This window comes from Choristoneura fumiferana, chromosome 8, assembly GCF_025370935.1.
Source record: "Choristoneura fumiferana chromosome 8, NRCan_CFum_1, whole genome shotgun sequence".
NCBI lineage: Eukaryota > Metazoa > Arthropoda > Insecta > Lepidoptera > Tortricidae > Choristoneura > Choristoneura fumiferana.
Window position 1 is genome coordinate 8,433,042 of NC_133479.1, and position 25,302 is coordinate 8,458,343.

A 25,302-nucleotide genomic window follows, 5' to 3' on the forward strand; every position below is an offset into this window, starting at 1 on the left:
CAGTCCACTGCTGGACATAGGCCTCTTCCATGGCGCGCCACAACACTCTGCAGCACTCTCTGTCGTATATCTATTGGAATTGAAAATAATAATGCTGAAATACAGAGACAGACACATTTTAAGTAGGTTTAAATAAATAGGTAAGATTAACGATTACATTTATTTGCACATCTAAGCCATACCTACTCGTACATATCACCTTTAAACCTTTAAATGTCATTGGTAGTAGATAATTATAGTACTAGGGTTTTGCGATAGCTGACCCTGTGTATCTTACGCACACATTGACGCGTGTACAGACGTCGTCGTGCTTATGTAGATTCAAGAACGCGTATTTTGTACGTCGTGGCCGCCGTGTGATATCGTGTTCGTGAGCGTGTCTATGTGTGCGTTGCTCGAGTGCACTTGTATGGCGATTGTTTTCTGAACTATCTGTGTTTTGTGTCTAGACCTTAAAATCTGCCGTAATTGTTTTTAGTTTTCGGCGAGTTTATGGCTCTAGAAGAAGTAGCAATGTACACGCTAATCAGTCAAATAATGACAGACAAGAACAAGTCTACCCCACCTGTTCCATGAGCTACAATCGTCTGTATTTTCCCTATGACCATTTTAGGATTGGAAAACTGCGTGGTGTTCAAGTGATGTACGGTCGTCGTGGATTCATAATCATAATCTGGAAGAGTTGATGTAAACTTTCTGCATTGAAATCAGAATTAGGCAACGCTATCCTAAACCATTGGAGATAGGGGCTTGACATTCGGCAGATATATTCCTTGGGCTAATGCCATGGAGGTATATCAAGCAGCGTTTCCACCAGAGATGTGCGAGGTTGTTTTGCGTTTTTCATTAACCAATAGAAACGCTTCATTTAGGTAGGTATAGGCGAGGTCGCCTCGCTCCGCTCAGCTGTTTTCACCAGAGATGTGCTGTGCGAGGATGTGTAAATGAAGCGTTTCTATTGGTTAATGAAAAAAACTTCCCTCGCAACACATCCTCGCACATTATTGGTGGAAACGCTGCTTTAAAAAGCAGTTTTTAGAAATTTCCGCGGGAGAGCGAATAAACAGGATTTTGTTAAGATGAACTGGGTGTACCTGATATCGAGACTTGATACAATACAATACAATGACTCTTTATTGTACACCACAAATTGCAGGTAAGCAATACCAAAAACCGGTACACAGAAAGAAAATTCATATACGGACAAATTAAAAGACAAATGTTAGAGTTTTTGGGATGGCACAGCGTACGGGTGTGCTTGTGTGGATGTATAAAACATAATTCAAGTACGAAGTACCTGAATAATATTAGGATTACCTACAACATAGGAGCCAGCATGAAAGAAAATTAGTAGTACATTATACATAAATGGTGATAAAATCCGAGCTGTAATATCAATATCAGACATGAGCATGTTATAAAAAACAAATATGTATTAAACAAAACCATTGAAAGTTTTTCGCGTCGACGTGTGATGAATCCGATGAGTAGCTGGATGCTGGAATCGTCGACATAGGAACAAAATCAGCTTTCACAATGATCTCAGAATAAAGCACAATCTGTCAAATCATTATGAAAACCAGTTTCGTCTTTCCTTTTCTTGATAGTCTTCGTTCTTCGGCCTTTTCACGGCTCCCCGTTTAGCAAAGTTTAATTTATTAATTATGCTGTCATGCGTGGAATGTGATGTGAACACTTAGCTACAACGCAGGAATATGAATGGGTTTGTCATCGCTCGATTGGGCGAATGCTTCGGGATGGGAAGTGACGCGCGCCGGGACGCGACCATTAGCTGCCGCATGCCACGCGGCGCGCGCGCATGACATCATGCTGACTCATCTCCAACAACAATGCTTCTTTCCTTCTGCTAATTGTCCGTTGCTATCTGTAACACAAGTAACGGTTTGTTTCGATTTTTAACCATATTTGGACAATTGATATCAGAGGCCTGTTTTTTCTCTGTAGCTTTGTAGCAACTTATGGATTACGGGTTGACGGTTAAAATGCATGCATCTCAATAAGAAATATTTAAATGCTTTACAATATTTGAGTGACCCTTTAGAGCCTCTACGTGATTATGTCGCTACTGAGTGTCGGGCAGAATTGGCGCCTAATGAATGTGTGTTAATTTCTGATGGTCGCCTCAGAGTGGGAGTTGGAAGTCAGACTAAGGTCGGACGGTTACACATTCATTACAACTCATTTAGACATATTGCATTTACTTAACTGTATTGAGCGACTAAAATAGTAATAAACGAAGGCGGTGGTGCGGTGGTGGTATGATTGGTAAAGCAATGCGGGCTCACCCACACCGTGTGTCAGCATTAATTAGGCGCGACGAAGAGCGGCCACAAATGGCGCGCCGCCATGTTGGGGCGGCTGCGCGGGAGTCGCGGCGCCAACATTATTTCGCCAACTTGTACACTCTATTCGGAAGTGTCACTGAACAATTAGTGAATGCGCTCAATTGCTAAAAATGCGAAATAAATTAACTTCGGTATTTGGATGTAAACAAACTAGTTTTGCCCCTACCCGTGAGTGGTGGGAAGTAGTCCTCGGGCAGGGTGCAGGTGCGAAGTGGTGACGTCATATCCGGGCGGCGCGGGCGCTCAATGGGCGCACTATGTGGGCCACACGTGTCACCCTCCCCCGCCGCCCTCGCCTCCCACACACACCCGCACCAACAAACATTGCTCTAATTGCTGACAACTATGGGAAATAGCGCGAATGTGCTACTTTTTATCGCCCAGTCTGTTTACACTTTTGATAGTAGCAAATGGTCCTGTCACATGATACTCTTACATACTTATTCTTTATAAGAGCTTCATCGCCGGGAGAGTTGTTATTACATGCGTCAATCTAGTGGCTTGTACAATCAGAGTCAGATTATAGCGAAGTATCAAAATTAGCCAAACAAGTCCTTACGTCAAGAGTTTAAGAGCGTATTCCGAAATCTTGCCTTCTTTGACTGGTACGATATAACTGAAGCTGAATGTATAGATAGATAGGTACATAATGGCACCCCATTAAGCATGAGAAACGAGGCGATACTAAGTTGTTCTCGACAGAATTGGATCGTGTGAATAACAAATATGTGTCGAAGATTTGATGTAGAGTCGTGCGAGTGCGTGTGATACCACGGGCAGATATCGCAGATGGGGCGCGAGACGGAGCGAGCGGGCAGGTGCGCCTGGAGGCGCCGGCGCAGCGAACAATGCGCGGTACCCGGAATGTAGAGCGCGAGGTGACGAAACGACATCCCGGTGGCCGCGCAGCCGAGCGACAATATAGGCCGGGTGACGCTATGACTATTGATAGTGCTGCCGGCAGGGTTCCCACTGTGTACGAGCGAAGTCACTGCATTATCTAACCCACACAACTTGAATAATTCATAGTCTATCCGTAGTCAATATAAGGTCGGCAATTTGACAAGGTAATACACCTATTTGAAATGAGTCACCTGCCCATATAGTGACGAGCATCCGATAGAAATGATGTAAGTAGAACAGCTCTTATATGGCTCACAGGCGATCGCCTATCAACTTGGCTGTGAAAACACTCCTAATCGGGTTTGTAGGGAGTTAAGAGGTTCTACTTAATAAGAATTAGGTACTTTCATCACATTATTCGCAACAAACAGCAGTGAAATTACCGATGATGGGTTGATTGCATTTGTGACGGCTACCTTAATTTTCTTAGGGCATTTTATTGAAGCCAAAGATTTTGTTTCGGGATTCTATTTCGACGTTGTATTTGAAAACGCGACAAATGGCGTTACGACAGCCCTGCGGCCGCGGCGACGGGCCGCGGCGGCCGGCGACCACTCTCTACTCATTATTCGCCTAACAATCGGCTGCTCTAGAATGCAACGCGCTGTGCCTGCAAATGCGAATTCGTATAAGTATCATTTATTATGCACATGAGAGTGCAACGCTAATGTGTTATTGTTACTGAGCCTAAACACTGCTATTGTAGCCGACTAGGTCTGCGCTTTGCTGTAGCCATTACTTACAAGTATAATTAATGTGACACCATACAAAATATTCGCGTTAGGTACCTACCTATGTATGTTAAACAGTTAAGTAAGTCATCGGCTGTAACTTTGTAAGTAAAATGGCTATTGGGGACGCGAGTGTTTTGCATTGCAGGTCTGTGTCATTGTGAGCTTTCTATGCGGTGTTTATGCACGAGTTGGCAATTTCAACACTTCTTGTTTAACTTTAGAATTCTTGCTCGCAATTGTTTGTCAAAGTGTTAATACTTGAATGAAACCTTAAGCGTCTTATTTAAAGACCCGAATTTCTGACACTGTTATCATCAGCAATAAACACAACTAAGAGATAGTTAAGTAGTCTCGGATTGAGATCTCGTTCGTTATCAAGGCATCTCGTTTTCCAGTATCACCGGCACGGGGCGGGCGCGCGGGCGCAGGTAAGTGTAGAGATAGAGCGAGCATTCCGCGGCTCTAACGGTGAGTTATTTCGCCGACCACACAGCGGCAGCGGCGGCGCGGCGCGTGAATGGCCGCGCTGCAGCGGAGGTTGCAGCGCCCCCCCTCCCGGGCCGCGCGCATTCCGGCGAGCGCCGCTGTGCTAGGCGCTTGCGCAACCTCCGCCGCCACATTCCATTCATAGCGGCCGAAGCGCGATTCAATAAAAGGAGGGCTTTGTACCGCGAGCGGCGCCGCGCGGCGTCCTCGCGACTGCCGCGCGCCGCTCGCCACCCGGAATGGGTAAACGAGCATGGTTTTTGACATTTTAGAGCGTTACGCCACATTTCTTCGTAATCGTCACAGCGAACGGACGGTGTGAATTCCTCCGGACGTTGACCCACGCCACCACTGCTTTCTCCGACTCGATGTTTGCTATTGGAACGAATCTATTAATTGGAGAAACTTAGTTCACACATCAACATGGAAAGTAGACTGATGGAGCTTTACTTGTCGGCTTATGACTAGTCCCGAAAAAAAGATGAATGTCATTGTTGCATTATGTCATACCTACATAGTCGCGCGCGGAATATCCGTCGAAGAAGAGCAGGTGATTTAATTAATAGAGTCAATATTTTAGCCTGAGATGTCGTTTTAACATTGCGTGTCGTTGCATTTTTGTGCAAAATTGCATCAAAGGTTCCGCCAGCGCTTGCGCGCGTTGTACTCATAATGACACGCACACTGGGCTCGTTATCTCTCTCACGCCCGTACCTGACGTCAGTCGAATTGTCTTAATACATATTGCAGGCATGCATTCTAGTACGATGCAACAACAAAGGGCTTTTCTTGGGATACAACTATAACGGGACCGGATAGACTTCGATCATCGTGATCGTCAGAAGTATATTATGTATCTGCAAGTATGTAGAGATTGCATTTGGGCGCAGTGACGTCGAGGTGCAGTGGCAGTGTTGTCGACAGAATCAGGGCGCGGGTCGACGCGGCGCACTCGAGCGCCTCGTGTCGACTGCAGGCTGCATTCCCTCGCCGCCCGCACCGGTGAAATGTCACCAAACAGCATTCCGAAATATTTGAAACGACCTTTATGGCGCGAAAGAAAGTGGTCGGGGCAGGGTCGCGGGGCGAGCGGCGGGCGGGCGCGGGCGCGGGCGCGGGCGGCGGCGACCGTGGGACAGCGGCGCGCGCGCCAGTCGCACGGCGCCCCCCGCCCGCGCCGCGCGCCTCCCGCATTCCAGTGCGCCTCCCTCCGAATTTATTCACCGCGACTGTAGAGCCGCTCGCGGCTGCGAATGCAACCGCAGCGGCCCGCACCGCGCCCGAGCTCCGCTTGAATGACACCTCAGCTTGACAAACGATTGCGATGCCGGCACAAAAGCATCGTAAAAAAACTTTTTAACAGTAACTGTACATTAAAGGGACCGCCGAAAGCCATTAAATGGAATCACTACAAAGAATTTTGTCAAAGCCCCCGTTTTAAGATTTCAGCATTTCTGATTCATCAAACGGGATCTTGAGCAGATGCGACGGAAGCTTAACCTTGATCCACTTTTTGATAAGTAGATTAGTGAAGAAGTTGGTGTAGCGATGTGTGTCGCGGAGCCGGGCGCGGGGCAGGAGCGACGTCGCCCGCAAATAGCCCGTGACGCGGCGGCCGCTGCACTTTCGCGCGGTCACGAGCCCGGCGCCGACGAAGCCAGACGCTCGTAATCGTTTCTCTATTTAAAAACGTCGTCGACGCCGGCGGCGGCGGGGAATGCGCGGCGACAATGCACGCGGCTATTCGCGGCGGCTGACGTCCGCGTCAACGACCGCTCGCAGCGGAAACGACACACTTCCAGCCCGGAAATATGCGCCCGCGCCTTAAGGGACCGCCGCGCTATTTATAGCGACGCAGGGCGCGATGCACCGGCCACGCGGGCGCCACTCGCACCCGCGCCGCGGCGTGATGTAATGCATTTAAATTATTTCCGAATCTTGGTATCGAACTAACTCCGCGACTCGGCATTGGCGTAGCCTCGGCGGCTGAGTTCGGAGAGGTTCGGTTTCCGCTGCCTCCTGCCACTGACCATACGTTTGGAACCGAAAAGCACACGCGGCTGCCCGTGTCCAAGCATCGGTGGTTCGAATTTTGGCACTCGCCTTCAGGCGAACCTATTTCGAGAGCAGAACAATGTACTCACATTATTGAGAAAATTATTTTTAAACTGTGACTGTTCACTCTATTCGCCGCTCAAAAAGTAATGTTACTAACAGTCGAATTACGGACTCGTGATCGGTTTTATTCGGTCTCGCATATTAATAACATACCCCAATCAAGATTGTCGCTTCTTTGGTCTTCTTCTTCCGCTAATGCCTATTTTGTAGTTAATTTGAATTGTTGTACGGATTCGTCAAAAACATGAATCGACTGAGGCCCATCGTCAGATGAGTGATTGTCAGTAAATATTACAACTCCGTCACAATATCACATCAATCATGAAGTAGAATTAAGTAAAAATAAACGTCATCAACTACGTTTCATCACAGCCGGAGAACAGTTGGATTTTATGATTGAAGTACCGATTCCGAATGCTTCGAGTAGTTACGTAGGAAGGTAATGACTCAATCGCCGCATCACTGCTCGCCAGGGTTACCATTTATTGCTATCGACTTTTGCGACGCATTACGTAAGGCGAGATTTGATTTGGAATAAATAAAACCGCGTAGGTACAATTTTTCAAAGTAAGCTACCATCAAGCCATCAACGTGTCAATCGGATAAGTAGTTACTTTTATCTTTCAAAATCACAATGACGACGGTGGAAAATTTTCTACTCTGGCATAAAATTACCAGTATATAAAATCTCTAAAATAACCACAATTTTATTACAAGTTCGACACGTGCTTACTTATTGCCACTGTTTCTGCAAATAAATCGACCTTTACCTGATCAAATAAGATAAAGCAGTCAATATGAAAGCAGCAGCTGGCAACCCTAGCGGCGTGTACCCGCGTCCGTTCCGGTGCGCGCACGCAGCTCATTAACGGACGCGAAGAAAGCGCAAGGGCTCGCCGGAGATAAGGTCAATAAATGCTCGCCAACACTCCCAAACTTATACCGGACATATTATAACAATTACCGGAATACAACCTACGAGTTACAATGGATTTAGCGATTCTTGCTAAGGAGTAGGTACTTGTAATTATGACTCTATTGTAATTCGTAAAAAGGAGAGGCAGCCGTAGTTTAAAAAGCAAAGAAAGGTCTATCGAGTAAAAAAAAATGATTAGTTATAAAAGTCTAATCTACCAAAACAAAGTGGGGTACGTGGTGTTTTGCTAACATATACAAAATAATCTCTGCTACTATATTGCAAAATAGTCTAGCTGGAAACAGTGGCGTAGCGTGGGTAACAGCCGCCCGGGGCGGAAGAAAATTTTGCCGCCCTCTTATTTAGGGTACTCATTCTAATCGGTCCGTTTCGTAGGAGCGACATTTTTTGTTGTTGTGGAATTGTCATCATCATACCAGCCTATACACTGTCCTAACGCTGCGGCTGGTCCTCTCAGAATGAGAACACTTGGGCCGTAGTTCCCACGCGGGCCCAGTGCGGATTGGGAACTTCACACATACCATTAAATTTTTATGGTATTTTGCCGCCCCCTAAATGTGCCGCCCGGGGCGGACCGCCCCAACTACGCTACGCCACTGGTTGGAAATACATTGAGTGCTGAATGATGTAGTAAAGTTCGTTTTTCACTATAGCAGCACGCAACATTCTTGGTACTTGATTAAATTACATTCTTCTCTGAATAAACCTTTGATCACGAATGCAGATACATACTTTGAAGCACAAGCTTAGTGCCGAGCATTTGTTCCGATGTCGCTTGTCGCGTGTAGTGTAAGCGACAGTCCCTAATGGGTGCGACGTGTCGTACGCGACCTGCATATTAAAACGCGACAATTAACGCCCGGTTCATCAGAAACGTTTAATCACGACAATGAATACGGAAATAAGCATACATAAACAGACAATTTAGTTTAGATTGAACATCTTATAATTATAAATGAATTACTACTGGTGCACTGACCTACTATGATAAAGTCATTTTAGAACGATCCTTGTTATACCTATTTATACCAAAGCTTACGTCAAAAAACAATATATGTACATTTTTTAATATTACTTTACAAGAAGTCCCAAGAGGTCACCTTAAATTATCTAACATCTTTAGATAAAATTGCACTAAGAATAAAAATATTGAAGCGGAAAGAGAAAAAAAACGTATATATTAGTAGGATTATAGGTAAATGAGAAAGTTTGTAGGTTCATTGGCGACCTAATGGCCAAGTGGTTAGAGAACCTGACTACGAAGCTAGAGGTCCTGGGTTCGATTTCCGGCTGGGGCAGATATTTGTATGAATTATACAAATGTTTATTCTCGGGTCTTGGATGTTTAATATGTATTTATCTATATAAGTATGTTTATCCGTTGCCTAGTATCCATAGTACAAGCTATGCTTAGTTTGGGACTAGGTCAATCGGTGTCAAGTGACGCATGATATTTAATTATTATTTATTATTTGGTTTGTTTTTTCTTCAAATACAGATTTGGATGAAATTTTGTGTAGATGCATGTAGAAAATTCTTGACTCCGAAACAAACGAAATATGCGATACTTTTTATTCCAGAAAGCTGCAAAGTACTCTAAAGGTATAAAAAAAATTAATAATTTATCCACCTATCACCTGGTTTATGAGCATTACCGCAGGACCAAAATATGTGATAGGCTTGTTTGAATTCCCATCAAATCATAGGAAGAAAAGTTAGGTATAGAAAATTAAATAGTCTCTGAAACTTTCATATTGACTATGTGGCCTCGCGCTACGCGGGTGCTACGCCGCGCTACGGATTTGTCTACGAATGACATTCTCTTAGAAATTATGCCTCAAGATGTAGAAAGGAGAATCTAGTGATACAGTGATACACCACGCAATGCAAAATTTGAGTTTCGGTTAAGAAAACCAAAATTTGTTTTTTTCTATATACAGTCAAGTTTTTAAAATAGCTTGATCCTCTATTACTTTGTCGCAGTAAATGACAGAACAGAAACAGTTTGAAATATTTCTAATTAAGGACAGTGACAAAGTACTCGTACTAAAAGGGGTTCAGCTACTTTCGTGTTTGACTGCACCTAATTAATAAAATGAAAATTATTTTATGACAAAAGTCGCAAAAAAATTAGATTTTGTGTTGCCAGCTGCTGCTCAAACTGAGTATGAACCTTAAAGTTCAAATTTTACTTAAGAAGAAAGAAGTGATTGAATTAAATAACTATCGCAGTTAGTTAATTATTAGCCAGTGGAGTCTTAATTACATCATTCTCACATCGAATTATCGTAGTTATTTCCTATTTAATGTTAAACAAAATCTACGTGTAATTTTAACTAAGTAAATTATTTTTACAATCTTTTATTTAAGTTACGATGATTGTTTGTATGTTTATTGAGGGCAAAACTTGCTAGTCGAATGTCATCCACTTTTAAATTGGATTGACTTGACAAGACAACATATTATTATGTAGTAAAGTACAAGCTCGAACTAAATATTTTTTTTACAAACTTCTATATCTAAGTAGGTATCTACCTATATAAACTGATAGTCAACCGCCATTTTCAATAAAATGTTTCAACAAATGTTTCATTTATAAACAGGTACATACTTGAGTTTGCGTTAAAACAGTAAGTGCAGTGTGTGGTCTAGACATTCCTGAGCGATACTTGTAAGTCAACACTTGCCATAATTGCTGACAATGTAACCAATTAAGATAAGCTAAATAGTAAAACATCATTAAGAGCTCTGACTCAATCTCCCAACACGTAAATCTATTCTCAAAATTAAATTTTCTGATTAATTATTGCATCAAAGACTTGGTGAAAAAAAAATACGTGAATATTTAGGATCTATTGACTTCTTCGTTTTGCTACGCAGTCGTTATTGAAAACAATTGGTAAACACTGCGCACAGCGCTTTCACAAGGCGAATGTTGCCGACACTTCGCATTCCTGCCGATTGCGTACCTGCTTATAGAATTATGTACTAAGAAGACAAATTCCAGTGGCAGATCATATGACGGTGACGACGGTACTATCAGTTTCAAACGCGCCGTGTTTGCGACCCAGGCTTTGGGCACAGAGAAAGCGTTACTGCCGGGTACTAAAGGATTATGAATTAATCATATATAAATTCTTAAATTCGCTCTTTTTCTGCCGGTAATATTATTGCAATGTCATCAGATCCTACCTAAGTTTCATACCAAACTGATATTTTATCTAACTACCTACTGGAAGAGGGTAAAATGTACCATAGGTTCTCCTCTGTAAAATTGAAGCGCCTGATTCACGACGTTGTCACTATATCAAACGCTGGCAACAATCTAGGGCAACCTTGAGATATTGCCATAATAACAGAATAAACGTGCGCAGCGCCACCGTCGCGCCTCGCCGCGCTAGCGGTGTACCAAAGACTTAATGCATTATACGATTCCGTATTCATTTAAGTACAAGATGTACAATTTTTAATTATTATTAATGTGCCATAAAGCCAGTAATTATTGTTTAATCTATGTAGGCAAAGGCGGGGCGCGGCGGGCGGGGGCCGCTCAAGGCGAGTATCGAGTGTGTACATTTCATTTTCAGGGCGACATCTTGCGAGAGGTCACGGAGTGTCTAGAGCCTAGATTCCGTGTATTGTTCGCGGCGGCGCCCGCGCGGCGCGGCATGTATTATTCAACGGCGCAGCGCAGGCGCAGGCCACGACCCGCGCCGAATTCTGTTAGCCTCGTCTCGTCCCCCTCGTCGCCTCTAATTACATACTAACATGACCGACATTACCGTGTCACGATTATTTCGATTATCGTTTAAGTCAACACGGCGAGTCGTCCGCTTACAAAAGGAGAACCAATTTATGTATCTGGGAGGTAGGTGAGCGGCCGTTACATTACATGTTAATGTTGTGACGTAGTCGCGGCTTCCCAACTTCCTGTTGGTCCCGGCGACTACTAGCCGTTACTTACTAAATAAAGGTTTGATGAATAAGTAAATGTGGCACATGAGAGGCGCCCGCAAAATAGGGGGCGGCTCTGGTTGCGGCTCGGGTGTCGCTGCGCGGGTCACGGCCCCGCCGGCGCCTGCGTCTGCTCACGTCAGCGCTCCAGACGGCTAGCACTACTTGCTTTCTGCCTGTCACTCAATGCTTTCCGTTCCTACTGAGTTAGAAACGCGACGAATAACACGACGACAAAAAAATTACAGGTTTTTTTTGAGGCCTATGTACATACGTATTAAGTTTGTAATCTAATCGCATAACAACTGACCCTGCCAAGTAATCTGGTTTGGCCCTTATACAAGACTTTTCGCATAGTCTGTCTTCTAGTTAAGTTAAAACTTGTTAATGTTCTTTGCAATCACACCGCCGGCTCTCGTGCCCATATCGTTCGCTTTAACCTTAGTTACAAAATAATACATTGAAGTACCAATAACCTACTTGCGCGCCGAGGAGATCCGTTGAATTATTTATTTAGGTGTTTATTCGGCCAAGGTACTTAGGTATATCACGAGTTACGAAAATGAATTCAGTGGCGAGTATTTTAGAAGTTTCTAAAAAAGTCAAGGAAATAAATCATATCGCCAGATATGATTCGTGTCAATTGCTTTTTGTTATGGGGTTTCGTTCTTCTCAAATTTGTATTGAATACTTTTAATTTTATTTTTATTTAATGTCCTCTTGATTGACGGTGCTTTAAATTGTACGAACGCGTAAACGCATACCGAGCGAGATGTGGATATGAGGCTCCGTTTAGGTGTGAAGGTCAATGACCGATAAGGTTCGCGCTATGCCAGGCTCCTTCCCACCTCACTATCGCCACCGGCCTATCAGCAACGTACCTACTGCCAAAAATATCAGTCGCTATGTGGTCTATTATTTTAATTAATTTAGTGATTGGGCGTACTTAGCAACCGATGGTGGTAGGCTCACTGGAAAACTACGTCTGTATTATCCTACTAATATTATAAATGCGAAAGTTTTGTGACTAAGCGTGTTTGTTACCTCTGTCCCTTAAGTTTAGTTTATGGTCCTGTAGTATATTCTAGAGAACAAACAGGATATATGCGTAGCAATCATTGATTTTTTGTTCCTGAGCACATCAAAGCAATTTAACTAAATCTTGGATGTATTTTTGATCAGTTCAGAAAAGTATTTATACGTTGCAAAATGACGCATTTTTAGGGTTCCGGAGCCAAAATGGCAAAAACGGAACCCTTATAGTTTCACAATGTGTCTGTCCGTCCGCGGCTTTGCTCAGGAACTATCAATGCTAGAGTAATTTTGCACGGATATAAATGTAAACTATGCAGACGAAATGGTACAATAAAATATAAAAAAAACTTTTTTAGGGTACCTCCCATAGACGTAAAGTGGGGGTGATTTTTTTTCCCATCCAACCCAATATTGTGGGATATCGTTGGATAGGTATTTTAAAACCATTAGGGGTTTGCTCAGACGATTTTTCGATTCAGTGATATGTTTGCGAAATATTCAACTTTAAAGTGCAAATTTTCATTAAAATCGAGCGTCCTCCCCCCCTCTAAATTTAAACCAGGGGGTGGAAAAATTTGAAAAAATTCAGGATGATAGTAAGTATATCAAACTTTTAAGAAAAACGTTAACGGGTAAGTTTGCTTGGGTAAATACCTAAACTTGGAAGATTCCGTATAAAATACGAAATCCTTAGAAAAATATTAGTTATTTTTTCTTAATGGCTACGGGAACCCTATTTTGGGCGTGTCCGACAAGCTCTTGGCCGGTTTTTTTTTGTTTGCTTCAAACAATAGTTCCTGCCCCTAACATAATTATCACGTATTTGTCGCTCCGCCGCATAAGGCTGTGTCTTATGATGATACCAATCCATTAGCCTTTGTTTTTCCTTTGTCTAAGTAAGTTACTAATTGTATGGTTCATAATTTAAAATAAAATACAAATTAAAAACATTCACGAAATTTATAATATTTTCTTTGGGTTCTATTACAATTATTGAAAATCTAACTCAATTTCTAACTGAGTGAAGTGGGTTTTCCTGTGTCACTGAAAATAATCATTTCAAGTTAATTGAATAAAAACTGGCATAAAGATAATGCAATTCAATTTAGACAGCTTTCTTTTATTTGAACTTAATTAAATAGCCAGGGGTGATTATATAAATTAGATTTAGGGGCTGTTTCACCATCCATTGATTAGTGTTAACTGACGGTTAAATGTGATGCCGTCTCCGTCTATTCAAACAAATCAAATACAGACGGCATCACATTTAACCGACAGTTAACACTAATCAATGGTGGTGAAACAGCCCCTTAGTATAATAAATTATGGTTATAGCCACTGAAACTGGTTATAGCACTGGGTCCAAACAAATGCTTTAAATGCTACGCCGTAGCAGTGCTACACGTTTTTTGAGTGATTCGTAGCAGTGAAAGGTTCGGTGATTCTGTCTGCTAGATATGTTTTTCATAGCATATACACTTGTGTTCATCAAGTCATGGCATCTACCTTAAATATATCTATTATATATATATTTACATGTTTATATAAAAAGTAAAGAAAGAAAATAAAAAGGTATACTTATAAACTTTTTATAAAGCAAGAGTGACAATAGTACCTTTGTTATCTTTGTTAAAACAAAATGTTTCCTTCGAGATGTAACTATGTTGGTTGCAATTTTGAAAAAATAGGCGATTGTATTGACCAATAGTTTTTTAGGATATCTATTTTTTATGAAAAAAAATGCGCCATGAACGTCAATTAAAAATATATAATTATTGTACATAAAGATTTTTATTTTACTTAATAAACTCTAAACAGACATGTATGAATGACCACAATAACATTTGTCTTGGTGCAAATTCAATCCAAAACTCGCATTATACCCTTAATTTATGGGAGTGCCCCTAACAATAAACAAAATACACAGGCATGGATCTACTATTTTAAATATAGCAACATAACCTGGTCAAAGTGTCGAGGTGTAATCGCGTTGTGTTTTGGATAGAAAGGCGCGGCGGGTGGGGGGAGAGGGGAGAGGGCTCGCTATCGGCGCAAGCGCAAGGTGCCCCTTATCGCTCCATTGTTCGCGCCGACAGATTTATTACTTCCCTTTGCCCTCAATAAGGGCCTGTGACCTGCAAGTGCAACCCAACGAACTGCTGCGACCTGAGTTGCGTAATTGTAACGATTATTAAGGATACATTTAGCAACGGCTTGGTTCAAAACATGTCGGGCAAGCCTTAACTGTAATACGTGAGTGATTTGTCTTTTTCATTAAGTCTCGGCCCATCTCACAGTAGTAACATATTTTAAGCAAACCAACTACAATTTAGTCAAGGTTTGCAATTTATAAGTTTAAAAGTGAGAAGTCAAATTAACAATTATGAGCATGATGTCGTTTTGAGTAAAAAAATATTTTTTTTTTGTGTGTCCAAAAACACTGCCCTGCTCTTCTCACTTAATATTGTAATATTTTTGTGAACATGTCAGGGAATAATATGAAATTACATAATTACCTATGTATGACCAAAAATTGCATTCTTATTTCAAAAAGCAATTATTATGAAATTTGCCCTCAAAGGATAACATAACTGAAAGTTAATTTCATAATTTTCCTTCAAAATAATCTTATGGAAAATTCCACCATTATATCGGTGTACCATCAGCCAAATATGTGGTCTGCCACCCTAAAGTTGATAATCGTTTGCATGTCACAAAACAATAATGCCAATTGACGTGTCTGTCAACTTGAAAGTTCGACTTTAGCGAAATATTCATTTGATAGGAACTTGTTTAAAAATTGATAGACCATATTTGGGTGATGGTACTTATTGAAGCTTCCTACTTTATTCTCTGAGTCAGAAGCAATTAAGTTTAAAAAAACGATAAAAGTAAATAAAGTATAATTGTGAATTTTTTACAAATTTTGAGCTAACTTATCCTCTATAATTAAGTTCTACGGATTATTAATATCGATACTGTAAAGTTAATAAATATCGCTAGATGGCGGTAGTATCACCGCCGTCCATTTGACGTCACTGTCTTGCTTACTATTGGCTCATTTAGTTATGTAACGAATCACCAACGTGACACAAAAGTTGACAAACAGACTTCAACATTCTAGCGCCATCTAGCCTTTCATAGAAATCCTCATTAAATCATATCTTTAGTTTGTATGTGTGTGTGTGTGTGTGTGTGTGTGTGTGTGTGTGTGTGTGTGTGTGTGTGTGTGTGTGTGTGTGTGTGTGTGTGTGTGTGTGTGTGTGTGTGTGTGTGTGTGTGTGCATGTTTGTTACTTTACTTCACGCTAAAATAGCTGCACGAACGTTGTTGATATTTGGTAAGTAGATAGCTGGACGTTTGGAATAACACGTAGCGTCGGTGATACTGCAATACCGCTTAAGTAGCTTTTTCCATAAGGTTACTAACATTGTACTATTCTGACAGTGAAAATAGGTCCTTATGAAAACGACGCGGTATTGCAGTATCAACGAGGATAGATTACTTTTTATCCCGATATTCCCTCGGGATAAGATATAAAGTCTCGAAAAACTACCACTTTTGCACGGCTGTTTTTAATGGAACATCAATGAGAATTCCCATGGGATTTTAGAAATAATCACAGACCACCTTTTATACTCGTATTTTGCACCTTTGCGACAAAACAGTGACATCTGTAAAATCGCAACTTTGGAGATACCACAGTTTTGTCGCAAATAAGTTTTGTTGTATGTAATGTCATAGTGAGTGAAACCGTATTATAATTATAAAGTGACGGTGCATCAAAGTTCTATTCTAAAACGGCCAAGTACGTGTCGGATCTCGCGCAGGGTTCCTTATATGATGCGGCAAATACTAAATATTATTTTTTTATTGAATATTACTCGTTAACTTAAAAAAGCTTACTTAGCCTTAATAATTTTCTTTTTAAATTTGTTATATGTACTTCATTATAAAAAAAATCAGATTTTTACAGCTAACAATTTAGCTTGTAAAGATGGGAGGGCAACTCAGAAATTAGCATTTTGAAAGCTTAATATTTCGCAAACAGATAACTAACGGAACGGAATAACGGATACGGATAATACATATTCTGAAATATCCCACACTTAGATGATAAAAAACACGCCACACACATGATTTTTTTTTTGCAAATGCAATTACCATTTTGTAAGTGTGGTTAATTACCCACGCAAAATTACAGCACTAGCAGTCTCAAGCCAAGACACGAGAACATAAAGGGTTCCTTGTAACCCTAAAAAGGGCGGTTTAGCAGGATTAACAAATAGTATCTACTGTTGCCACCCCCCTTATGCATACTGTATACGTACATATTTTTTTAAATTCCCTTTATTATTACATATGCGGTAAGTGAAAGACCAGTTATCGTTGCCACTACCCTCATTAGGTACATAACGCCAAAAAAAGAATCGATAAATAATCAGAAAAGAACAAAAGTCTCAGCTATTATGAGAAAAAAAAACACGATTTTTATGTCTAACGGTGCTTTTGTGGATTTATTTGTAGTAATTAAAAATTTCGTACCTGTTTATGAAATCGTATTTGCTGGCCCCCAGTTTCCAGTTTCATCCAGTAAACCCGCTGCTGTCATGTGTCTGCTGTCTGCGACGATTTCACTGAAAAAACCAACGAAAAAGAAGATTGAATTCTGTTTTTATACCTACTGATTTCCTGTAAACTATGTATCCTACATCTAAAACATAAGATATTAAAAAAGGGTTAATAATTACATTTCACATGCTCGATTTTTCAAAAGATAGTTAAAAGTATAGTTAACTGCCAAATCATGTTAATCCCTAGATATATAGTTAAAATGTTGCTATGCTGAAATTTTTTGATTTGTAATAAAACTAACAAAATACTATTAAAGATATATTACTCAATTATACAATTAACAAAACGTCCTCAGCCTATAATAAAACAATGAAATTGCCACAATTTAGTGTTGCGGCAATTTTTATAATCAACTGTTATTTTAATCACCCAGACCAGACGAAATAACAATGAGAACTAAACCAATTTTATCTCCAAAAAGTAGAAACTAACTTCACAACTTTCTCTTCTAAACTGTAGCTCAAAGTCCAAATTTCTTATGTCTGAAGTTTTATCTGGAAGTGATTTTCTACCTTGGTAAATAATATTTTTAAATGTCGTGAACATCTATCGCGTGGGTTAGGTCAGGAGTTAACTACTTAGTTTGATTAAAAAAAAAATATGTTGACAAGTTAACGGTTTAGTAGATATAACGACAGTTGATGTTCTTGGATTTAGGGAACACTGGTATTGCTGTGTGTTAAATGAATTTTTTGATCGACGATAAAATAAACAGTGGTGCGAAATGTTTTTTATGGCAGGTAAGGGAGTCTTACAGGCGCGGGGTGCTGTGGGGTGCCGGGGTGCCGGCTAGCAGAGCGTTCCCAGGCTCGCCGCCGATCGACGCCCCGAGATAAGCCCGCTCCTAAACGAAACCCAATAAGCCATTTCCTTGAATCCCTCAAGCGGACCGCTCGCTCCCGTGAAAAAAAAAAACTAAAAAACCCTTGAATACAGCGGGAGCGCGAATAAGAATGGCCCCGTTTCTGGGAAGGTTCGGCGCCGGAGCAGTCTTTACATCCTTTTGTAATGATCGCCTTTTTTCCATGCTTCTCTTAATGGCTTATCGTGGGGCTGGGAATATCAGAATTTGTGAAGCTTCGCCGCTATCTGCAAACAACTAAGCCGGAAATGGGGTGGCCACAGACAACACGCGGCCACCGGTCATCGGGTGTACAAGATAAAAGATTACTCGCTTGTAATTGAGTTGTTATGACGCGTCAATCAAAAGATTATTACGATGTGTAATCGGAGTACGTCGAGGGAATGTCCCACGTTCGGAAGAAACAGAGGAAGTGCTTATAAAACGTGCACCCACGTCGGTTTGCGCCGGAAACGGACCACGCACTCCGTTCCTATTCTACTTACCGTTCGCCGGGTCGTTGTAGGCGGCGACCGGAATATGCGAGTGACATTTTAGCGGTACTTGTAGCTTGGTTAGCGGAGGGCTAAAGGGCAAGAGCGGAGCGGAGCGCACGTCACGCTGAGTCAGGGCCGCGGTGACGTCGCACCTGACGCCTGACTCATCTCATCATCACACGCTTGATCTAACACATCTAGGGCTACGTAATCAAAACTAAAACAATCCCCCAGAACTTCCATCGACGTCACAAAGCAAACAGTAAGGTTGCCCAACATTTCATTTCGGTTATTTCAAACGTCATCACTGTGTTGCCATGAATGAATATTATTTAAGCGCTAAGCAAATAAATGTTACAATTAGTTACAATACTTATTACCCTCACTAAAATAAATAATCGTAATAACCGTAAAAATATATAATTGGCACAACATTGGAAATTGTTAATTAATAAGCAAACACCTATTCCGTTGAATTTATGTATTTTTTAATATTATCTGTATTAGTTACGCAAAACAGATAAAACCATTTAAAATAGTTATATTTATCGATTGTTTCTGGCAGTTTATGTAGATTTTAAAAAAATAAACGAAAGAAAGCGCTAGGGTAAATGATTTAGATAAGTGTAATGAGGGTAGCGAGTCCAGAGGGCAATGAACAGGGGTTAGGATCTGTGCTGCGCGAGAGCGGGACGGCACGTCACGGTCCGCTGCAGGGGCGGCGCGGGCGCAGCCGGCCACCGCACCGCCGGCTACAACACACATTTAACTTTAATCTGTCGTTACATATCACCCGCCAAATAAAAAAAATAATTAGAATATAATAGATATGTTTGCTTTAGATTTTAATTTCCGAAATAAAATATATATTTTTGGAAGAGGGTAGGAGAGCAAACCGTTACTTAACGGATTTTTGGAAAACTTTGATTTTAACAAGAGGATAAAAATATACCTAAATGAAATTGCAATAAAGGGTGTGAATCAAAATAAAATCCTTTGACAATCTTACGATACTGGTCGCCACATTCCATGTAACAGACGGAGAACCACAATTTAATTCACAATGCACTAAGTTTTCACAGTAAAACGAGAATCAAAAATAGTCGAACGGCACTTTGCTTCTAGCACATCGCACGAAATCCGGCCTCAACAAGTGGTGTTCACTAAAAACGTGATAATACAAAAAGAAGTCAAGGGTTACGATGTTATCGATGGAGACATGAATATTCGAAGACGCGAGGGTCGCGAGTGAACGGCCGGCGTAGCATCGCGCCGCGGCGTGAATGGAATCGACATTTTATGAATCGAGAACCGTCGCCCATTGACCTGCGAGTCCGAGCCGCGAGCGCCGCGGGCGCAGCCGCCGCCAGCGCAGGTTCCGGTCCTCGGCGGAAGTGACGTTCCGACCGATCATGGCGGCGCGCGCGCAGGAAGTGCGCAGCTTACCTATCGGGATGTCTCCGGCGTCGGCGGCGGCTCGCGCCGCACCGCACGGCGAGCCGCTAAGCGCAGATACCGATATCCGCAAAAGTGCGCGCGATCACCGACTCGCGAATAAATTATTCGAGCTGTTATCTAAAAATATTCGTGTTCGGCGCAGGGCGCGCGCGGGCCGAGCGACGTGGAGTCGCACACGCGAACCACTTCCCCGCCGCGGGGAGACTGATGAGGGCAGGCCGCGCCGGCGCCGGCGGAGGCTCCGACGCACGCGCACAACGACGCCCGTCCCTTTCCGCGGGCCCGCGCCGCGGCCGGAGCGAACGGGACGACGACACCTCATTATCACAGCGCCGACTCGTGAACGCCAATAAACCGCGGAGTAGAGGGACAAAATATTCGACCTTCACTTTACGTGTACGTGTACGCGCACACCGCGGCAACTAGCGATCGCGACAAGAACCCACACATGCACAAGGAGCCGCGCAAATTGCTCGCACCGCCGCCGCCGCCGCCGCCGCGCCGCCCCGATGTGCTACTTTTGACAATTTTTCCAGAAAACTGACATGCAGCGTCGCCGTGAGCGGCCACGTGGCGCGCGCGCAGCCCGCGTCGCAACACCAGCACCCGACTTCGCCGAGCCTCGACTGCTACTGCAGCTCCAATCCAATGGCTCCATTATCACGATAAAATGCGTCACAGAATTGTCTAATCTACTAAACGGTTTATAATTAAATGAAAAGAAACTCACCTATACCCATTATGAAGGTACCTAGTAAAATAAACTGGTTAATTTTATGCAGATTCTTATGAAACGACTGCTTAGATGCTTAATTAACTCAATATTATAGTTAAACACAAGCTTTTAGCTTTAATTATAAGTGGATTATATCATTCTACCCAAAACAATTTGGATATACTTAACAAATAAATTATCATGCTCCAAAGGACACCCTCCTATTCGGAGCTTCAATTAATTCAATCTTTAACTAAAATCACAACTAAGCACTTTTGAAACATTATAAATATGTACGTGAGTGAATTCACAGTAAACTGATAACTGTATTATACAGAGAAGAAAAGATCTTGATTGGCATATCTACCTACCCACTGCATAACAAAAGTTACAATTTCAACAATATTATTGTAGTAAAATTTATACCCTACCTTTATAAGCTACTTTGAAAAAAAAACACCGCTGGAAATGGTTAAAACAAGATTGTATTGTAAAGGAGGCGCTTGTTAGCTTTAGTTTTGTTATAGATACCTTGTTTCATTGTTATAGATAAAATATATTTTTGATTAATATAATAAGAATTAATTTAAAATCGCAATAAATAATTAATAGTAGTCATTGTAAGTCAGAAAAGTAAATGGCTATAGGTAATGGAATGGCTACCATTAGAACTATCTGACTTACACTGAATTATAATATTTTAGAGCTGGCAGGATTGTATTGTTGGCATTTTGGGACTGGCAACACTTGGCTCAGAAACCGTTTGGCCATGATTCTTTAGCTCTATTTTTTGAAAAACCCAGTCTACAACCAGAAGAGAGAAAATATTCAATCCAAAAGTAAACCCAAAAATTAAATTAAATGTGTGCTGTTTTTAATATTCTGAACAAGGTTTTAATTTGTAATATGTAACATAATGATTATGTTTCGTGAATCCCCTGGATTGTTTCATCGGTTGGAACTATTACTATTTAGTGACACATAGCAAACACAAGTCACTGGAACGGCAATTTACTTGGCTATATCTGTTAAGGTTACAATTACCGTCATTGCAGATTTATTGTAAGCAATATTGACGAGTAAGAATAAGGCTTTACATTATATTATAGTACCTGATTGACCGAGATTCGCTTAGGTTAAAACTCGAAATACAATACAATACAATACAAAGACTCTTTATTGTACACTAGAAATAGTAAGCGATACAGAAAACAGATACACAGAGAAAAATATACGTGAAATATACGTGTTATTAATACGTGTTTTTCCAAAGACTACCACCAAGTTAAATTCATGATTTGCCACCTAAAACCTCCGCATAAGAAATTTCATTGAAATCGTTAAAGCTTTTTCCGAGATCCCAGAAATAAATTATACAGAATGGTCGTTAAGGTAGGTACTCCTTCTTTAAATGAGATTGATACCCACATGATAAATATATTAGGTAGGTATGAAACTAAACTAAATGTAAATGATTATAGATTCCAGTGAATACTTATGGTTAGTGAACTCTTGTAACGTCTTACTGCTTCTTTATCTTAGTCAGAAAGATGCATGTTCTGGGCTTGTTTTTAGGTTGGTGTTTGGTTGTTGATTACATTTGTTTTTAGGGTTGCGGAGCCAAAATGGCAAAAACGGAACCCTTATAGTTTCACCATGTCTGTCTGTCTGTCTGTCCGTCCGCGGCTTTGCTCAGGGACTATCAATGCTAGAAAGCTGTAATTTTGCACGGATATATGTGTAAACTATGCCGACAAAATTGTATAATAAAAAAATAAAATACATTTTTTTTTAGGGTAGGTACCTCCCATAGACGTAATTATATTGTTAATTTTAATGTGGTTAAAATGATAAAAGAACACTTATTTTCTAGAAGATATAGTTAAAAGTTAATGATGCTTTCGCGCCGCGGATCTTCACGTGCGTCTCGACGCCTATTTTGACGAGACAAGAAAATATTATTGAATAATTATAATGTTAATAATTACTTACTTTTATATGTAATCAAATACAAGAGATTAGAACAACGGCAATAAATAATAAACAAGACATATAAATAATTTTTGCAAGCCCGATTTCTTTGTCTCTCCTAACGAAATTTATTGATTTTTCGCAAAATAAAAATATATTTTAATCATTTATATTTTTTTCTTATTAATAATAAACCTTTCTCAATATCTACTTTAAAGTTTAATTTAAAATTGCATTAAAACATTACAATTTTTGCAATAATGTTGAAAATGAATCAAAAATTCGCGCGCCCTAAATGGTCGGCCCGAGAACGTTATTAAGGAGGGTGAAATATTTAAATTTGTTATTTTTTTCGTTGATTTCGGGTAGGCGCAGAGTTGTAGGGTGGGTTTGTGTTTAAAAAGTGCGCCGGAGTCGCTCGGTGTGGGGCCCACGAGCCCGGGGGGTGCGCGCCACATCACCGCTCGCGCACGCTCACACCGTCGACCACCGTCTATATAAATAACAAAAAAAATCTTTTTCATGTATATTGTTGCATTACATTTTGTTAATTATTTTTTTGATAAAATAAAACTTGTTGTTTAATTAATTGAAAAGAACAAAAATTTGGAAAGTTAAAATGGAAAACGGAAATGTTACATTAAATTATTTGAAAACTCTAAATTTTAATGTTTCTTTAAGTAAAACATAAATATAAATAATTTATTTCGATAGTGACTTAAACTCTGATTACATAATTTCATTATTGTATTAAATGTATAATTTGAAGTATCAACATGCAAATGATATAAAATATTAAAAAAAAATAGGATAATTAATTAATTTAATGTACATAGATACAACATAACTGAAAAAGTACATACCTACCTAATCTCTGCTTAACTATAGAATGAACAATAAAAGAAAATCATGCTTTCACCCTCAATCCTATTAACAAAAAAACTCAAAAATTGTGCCATGATATTATCCAAACTCAAGTTAAAAGTCCTTTAAAAAATAAAGGTTAGGTGGCCAGAAACAGAGGCTATTTGCACCTGCTTTTAGGAGCTCATTGATCTTGTGTATTTTATGATAAATTATATTATATAATAAAATACTTAATATCAAAATACCGATGATACTGTTTAGTTGGAAGAACGTGATGCCTGTGAGTGACTCTATGTAAACAACATCAGTAGCAAACAATATACCTCAAAAGCCTAGGTACCTACTCAAAAGTGGAAAAGAAGGTATATCTAAAGCTCATGTTTATTTGAAAAAGTTCTTTCCTTTTAACTTGAAGGTAGTTGATAAATAGTTGATAGCCGTGGCAACATAGTGGTTGGACTTATGGCCTCCCAAGCAGGGGAAGGTAAGGTAAACATTGCTGTAAGTGGTAAAACCAAATTTTCTTCCAAAAGTATTGTAACAACAAGACACACCTCAAGATTCAACCTTTATTACATAATAATATCTTGGGATAAAAAGGCAAAACAAAGTTTATATGCTAAATCTTTGCCTTCAGCAAGCTTGTATGAGGAGGGGATGAATCAACGAAGAACCTAATAGGTATGGTCTTTTAACGGCAGGTCATTTCACGCTAACCATACTAAGATCTGTAGGAATGATGATGCTGCTGCTTCCAAAAGCTAAGGTAACACCAGAGGTGGCTGTAAGAAACTTTGAAATATTGATAATGATACCGTTCGAAATAAAACTGTTCTTCTCGAATAAACCGGCTGAATCCTGCATAAATAGGTTTAAGATGAAAACGAAGCTGTACTAAGAAACTTGTGATTATAAAACTGAATAAGTGGATGCATTTAAATATAAATTGGGGGAATAAATGTTTGGGCGTGTATGGCGTTGGAATCCGGCGCTTATCAATACGTAGGGCTGTGGCTATCTAATCTTGCTCTCCCACTTAACTCCTCGATAAACACACACTTTTTAAAACAAATTTCGTCAATTTACCACACATGTTCATTTGCTGGCATCGGATTTGTGATGCTGTGTCTCTTTTCATTGAAGATAATTATAACAGAGACTTTGTAGGAATAATTTTTGACCCTTTGGTTGCTTTAGTAGTTGCACTGTAAGTGTTTGAAAATAAAACTAGTTCTTTCGAGCAATATCCACCTGGGGGCCCACCATGATCTTTTCATAAACGATCCAAACGCAGAGCAGTTCAATTTAGGCCCCTAAACTGAATCGTCGAAATTGGTACCACGATGTTTATTTCTCAGAGCTGAGTCTCAATGGTTTACAAGTCCGAAACTGAAATGCTAAGTCGCGAAAGGGATGCCGCTATATGCAAACCAAATATTGTATACTAAAACCTCTTTATTTTGGAAAATCATAACTCTATGTCATTGCATGTTCTTAACCCCGTTGTGTTGATTACAAATAAAATGCTGCCAGCCTTTTAGGAACGGCCCCCCAAAGCAGCAGCCTTGAGACATTTTCTATTTAGTATAAGTTTTGTTAATAGTAAATAGATAGAGGTTGTATTTTAAAAAAAAATTGTATATGTGTTATAACTCTGTGCTTTTCTGTTAATAAATCCAATAAAATGTTTATGCTGTCACTAATCCACGAGTCTCTTTTCTCACTGAAAACTTAGTTTTATCAATGAGGAGTTAAGAAGCACAATGCCGTGATAGTACCTATGAA

General features: G+C 40.5%; 1 long non-coding RNA gene across 2 annotated transcripts; it reads right to left on the reverse strand.

Annotated features, from left to right (window-relative positions):
• Positions 1-1,682: 1,682 nt before the first annotated feature.
• LOC141430343 (uncharacterized) lies at positions 1,683-20,042 on the reverse strand. Of its 2 annotated transcripts, none has more exons than XR_012451638.1 (3): positions 19,953-20,042; positions 17,079-17,170; positions 1,683-1,885 (listed from the first exon to the last, which is right to left on the reverse strand). It is a non-coding gene; the product is annotated as an uncharacterized lncRNA (long non-coding RNA). The 2 variants fall into 2 exon arrangements; XR_012451637.1 differs by having other exon boundaries at positions 19,516-20,034.
• Positions 20,043-25,302: the final 5,260 nt, after the last annotated feature.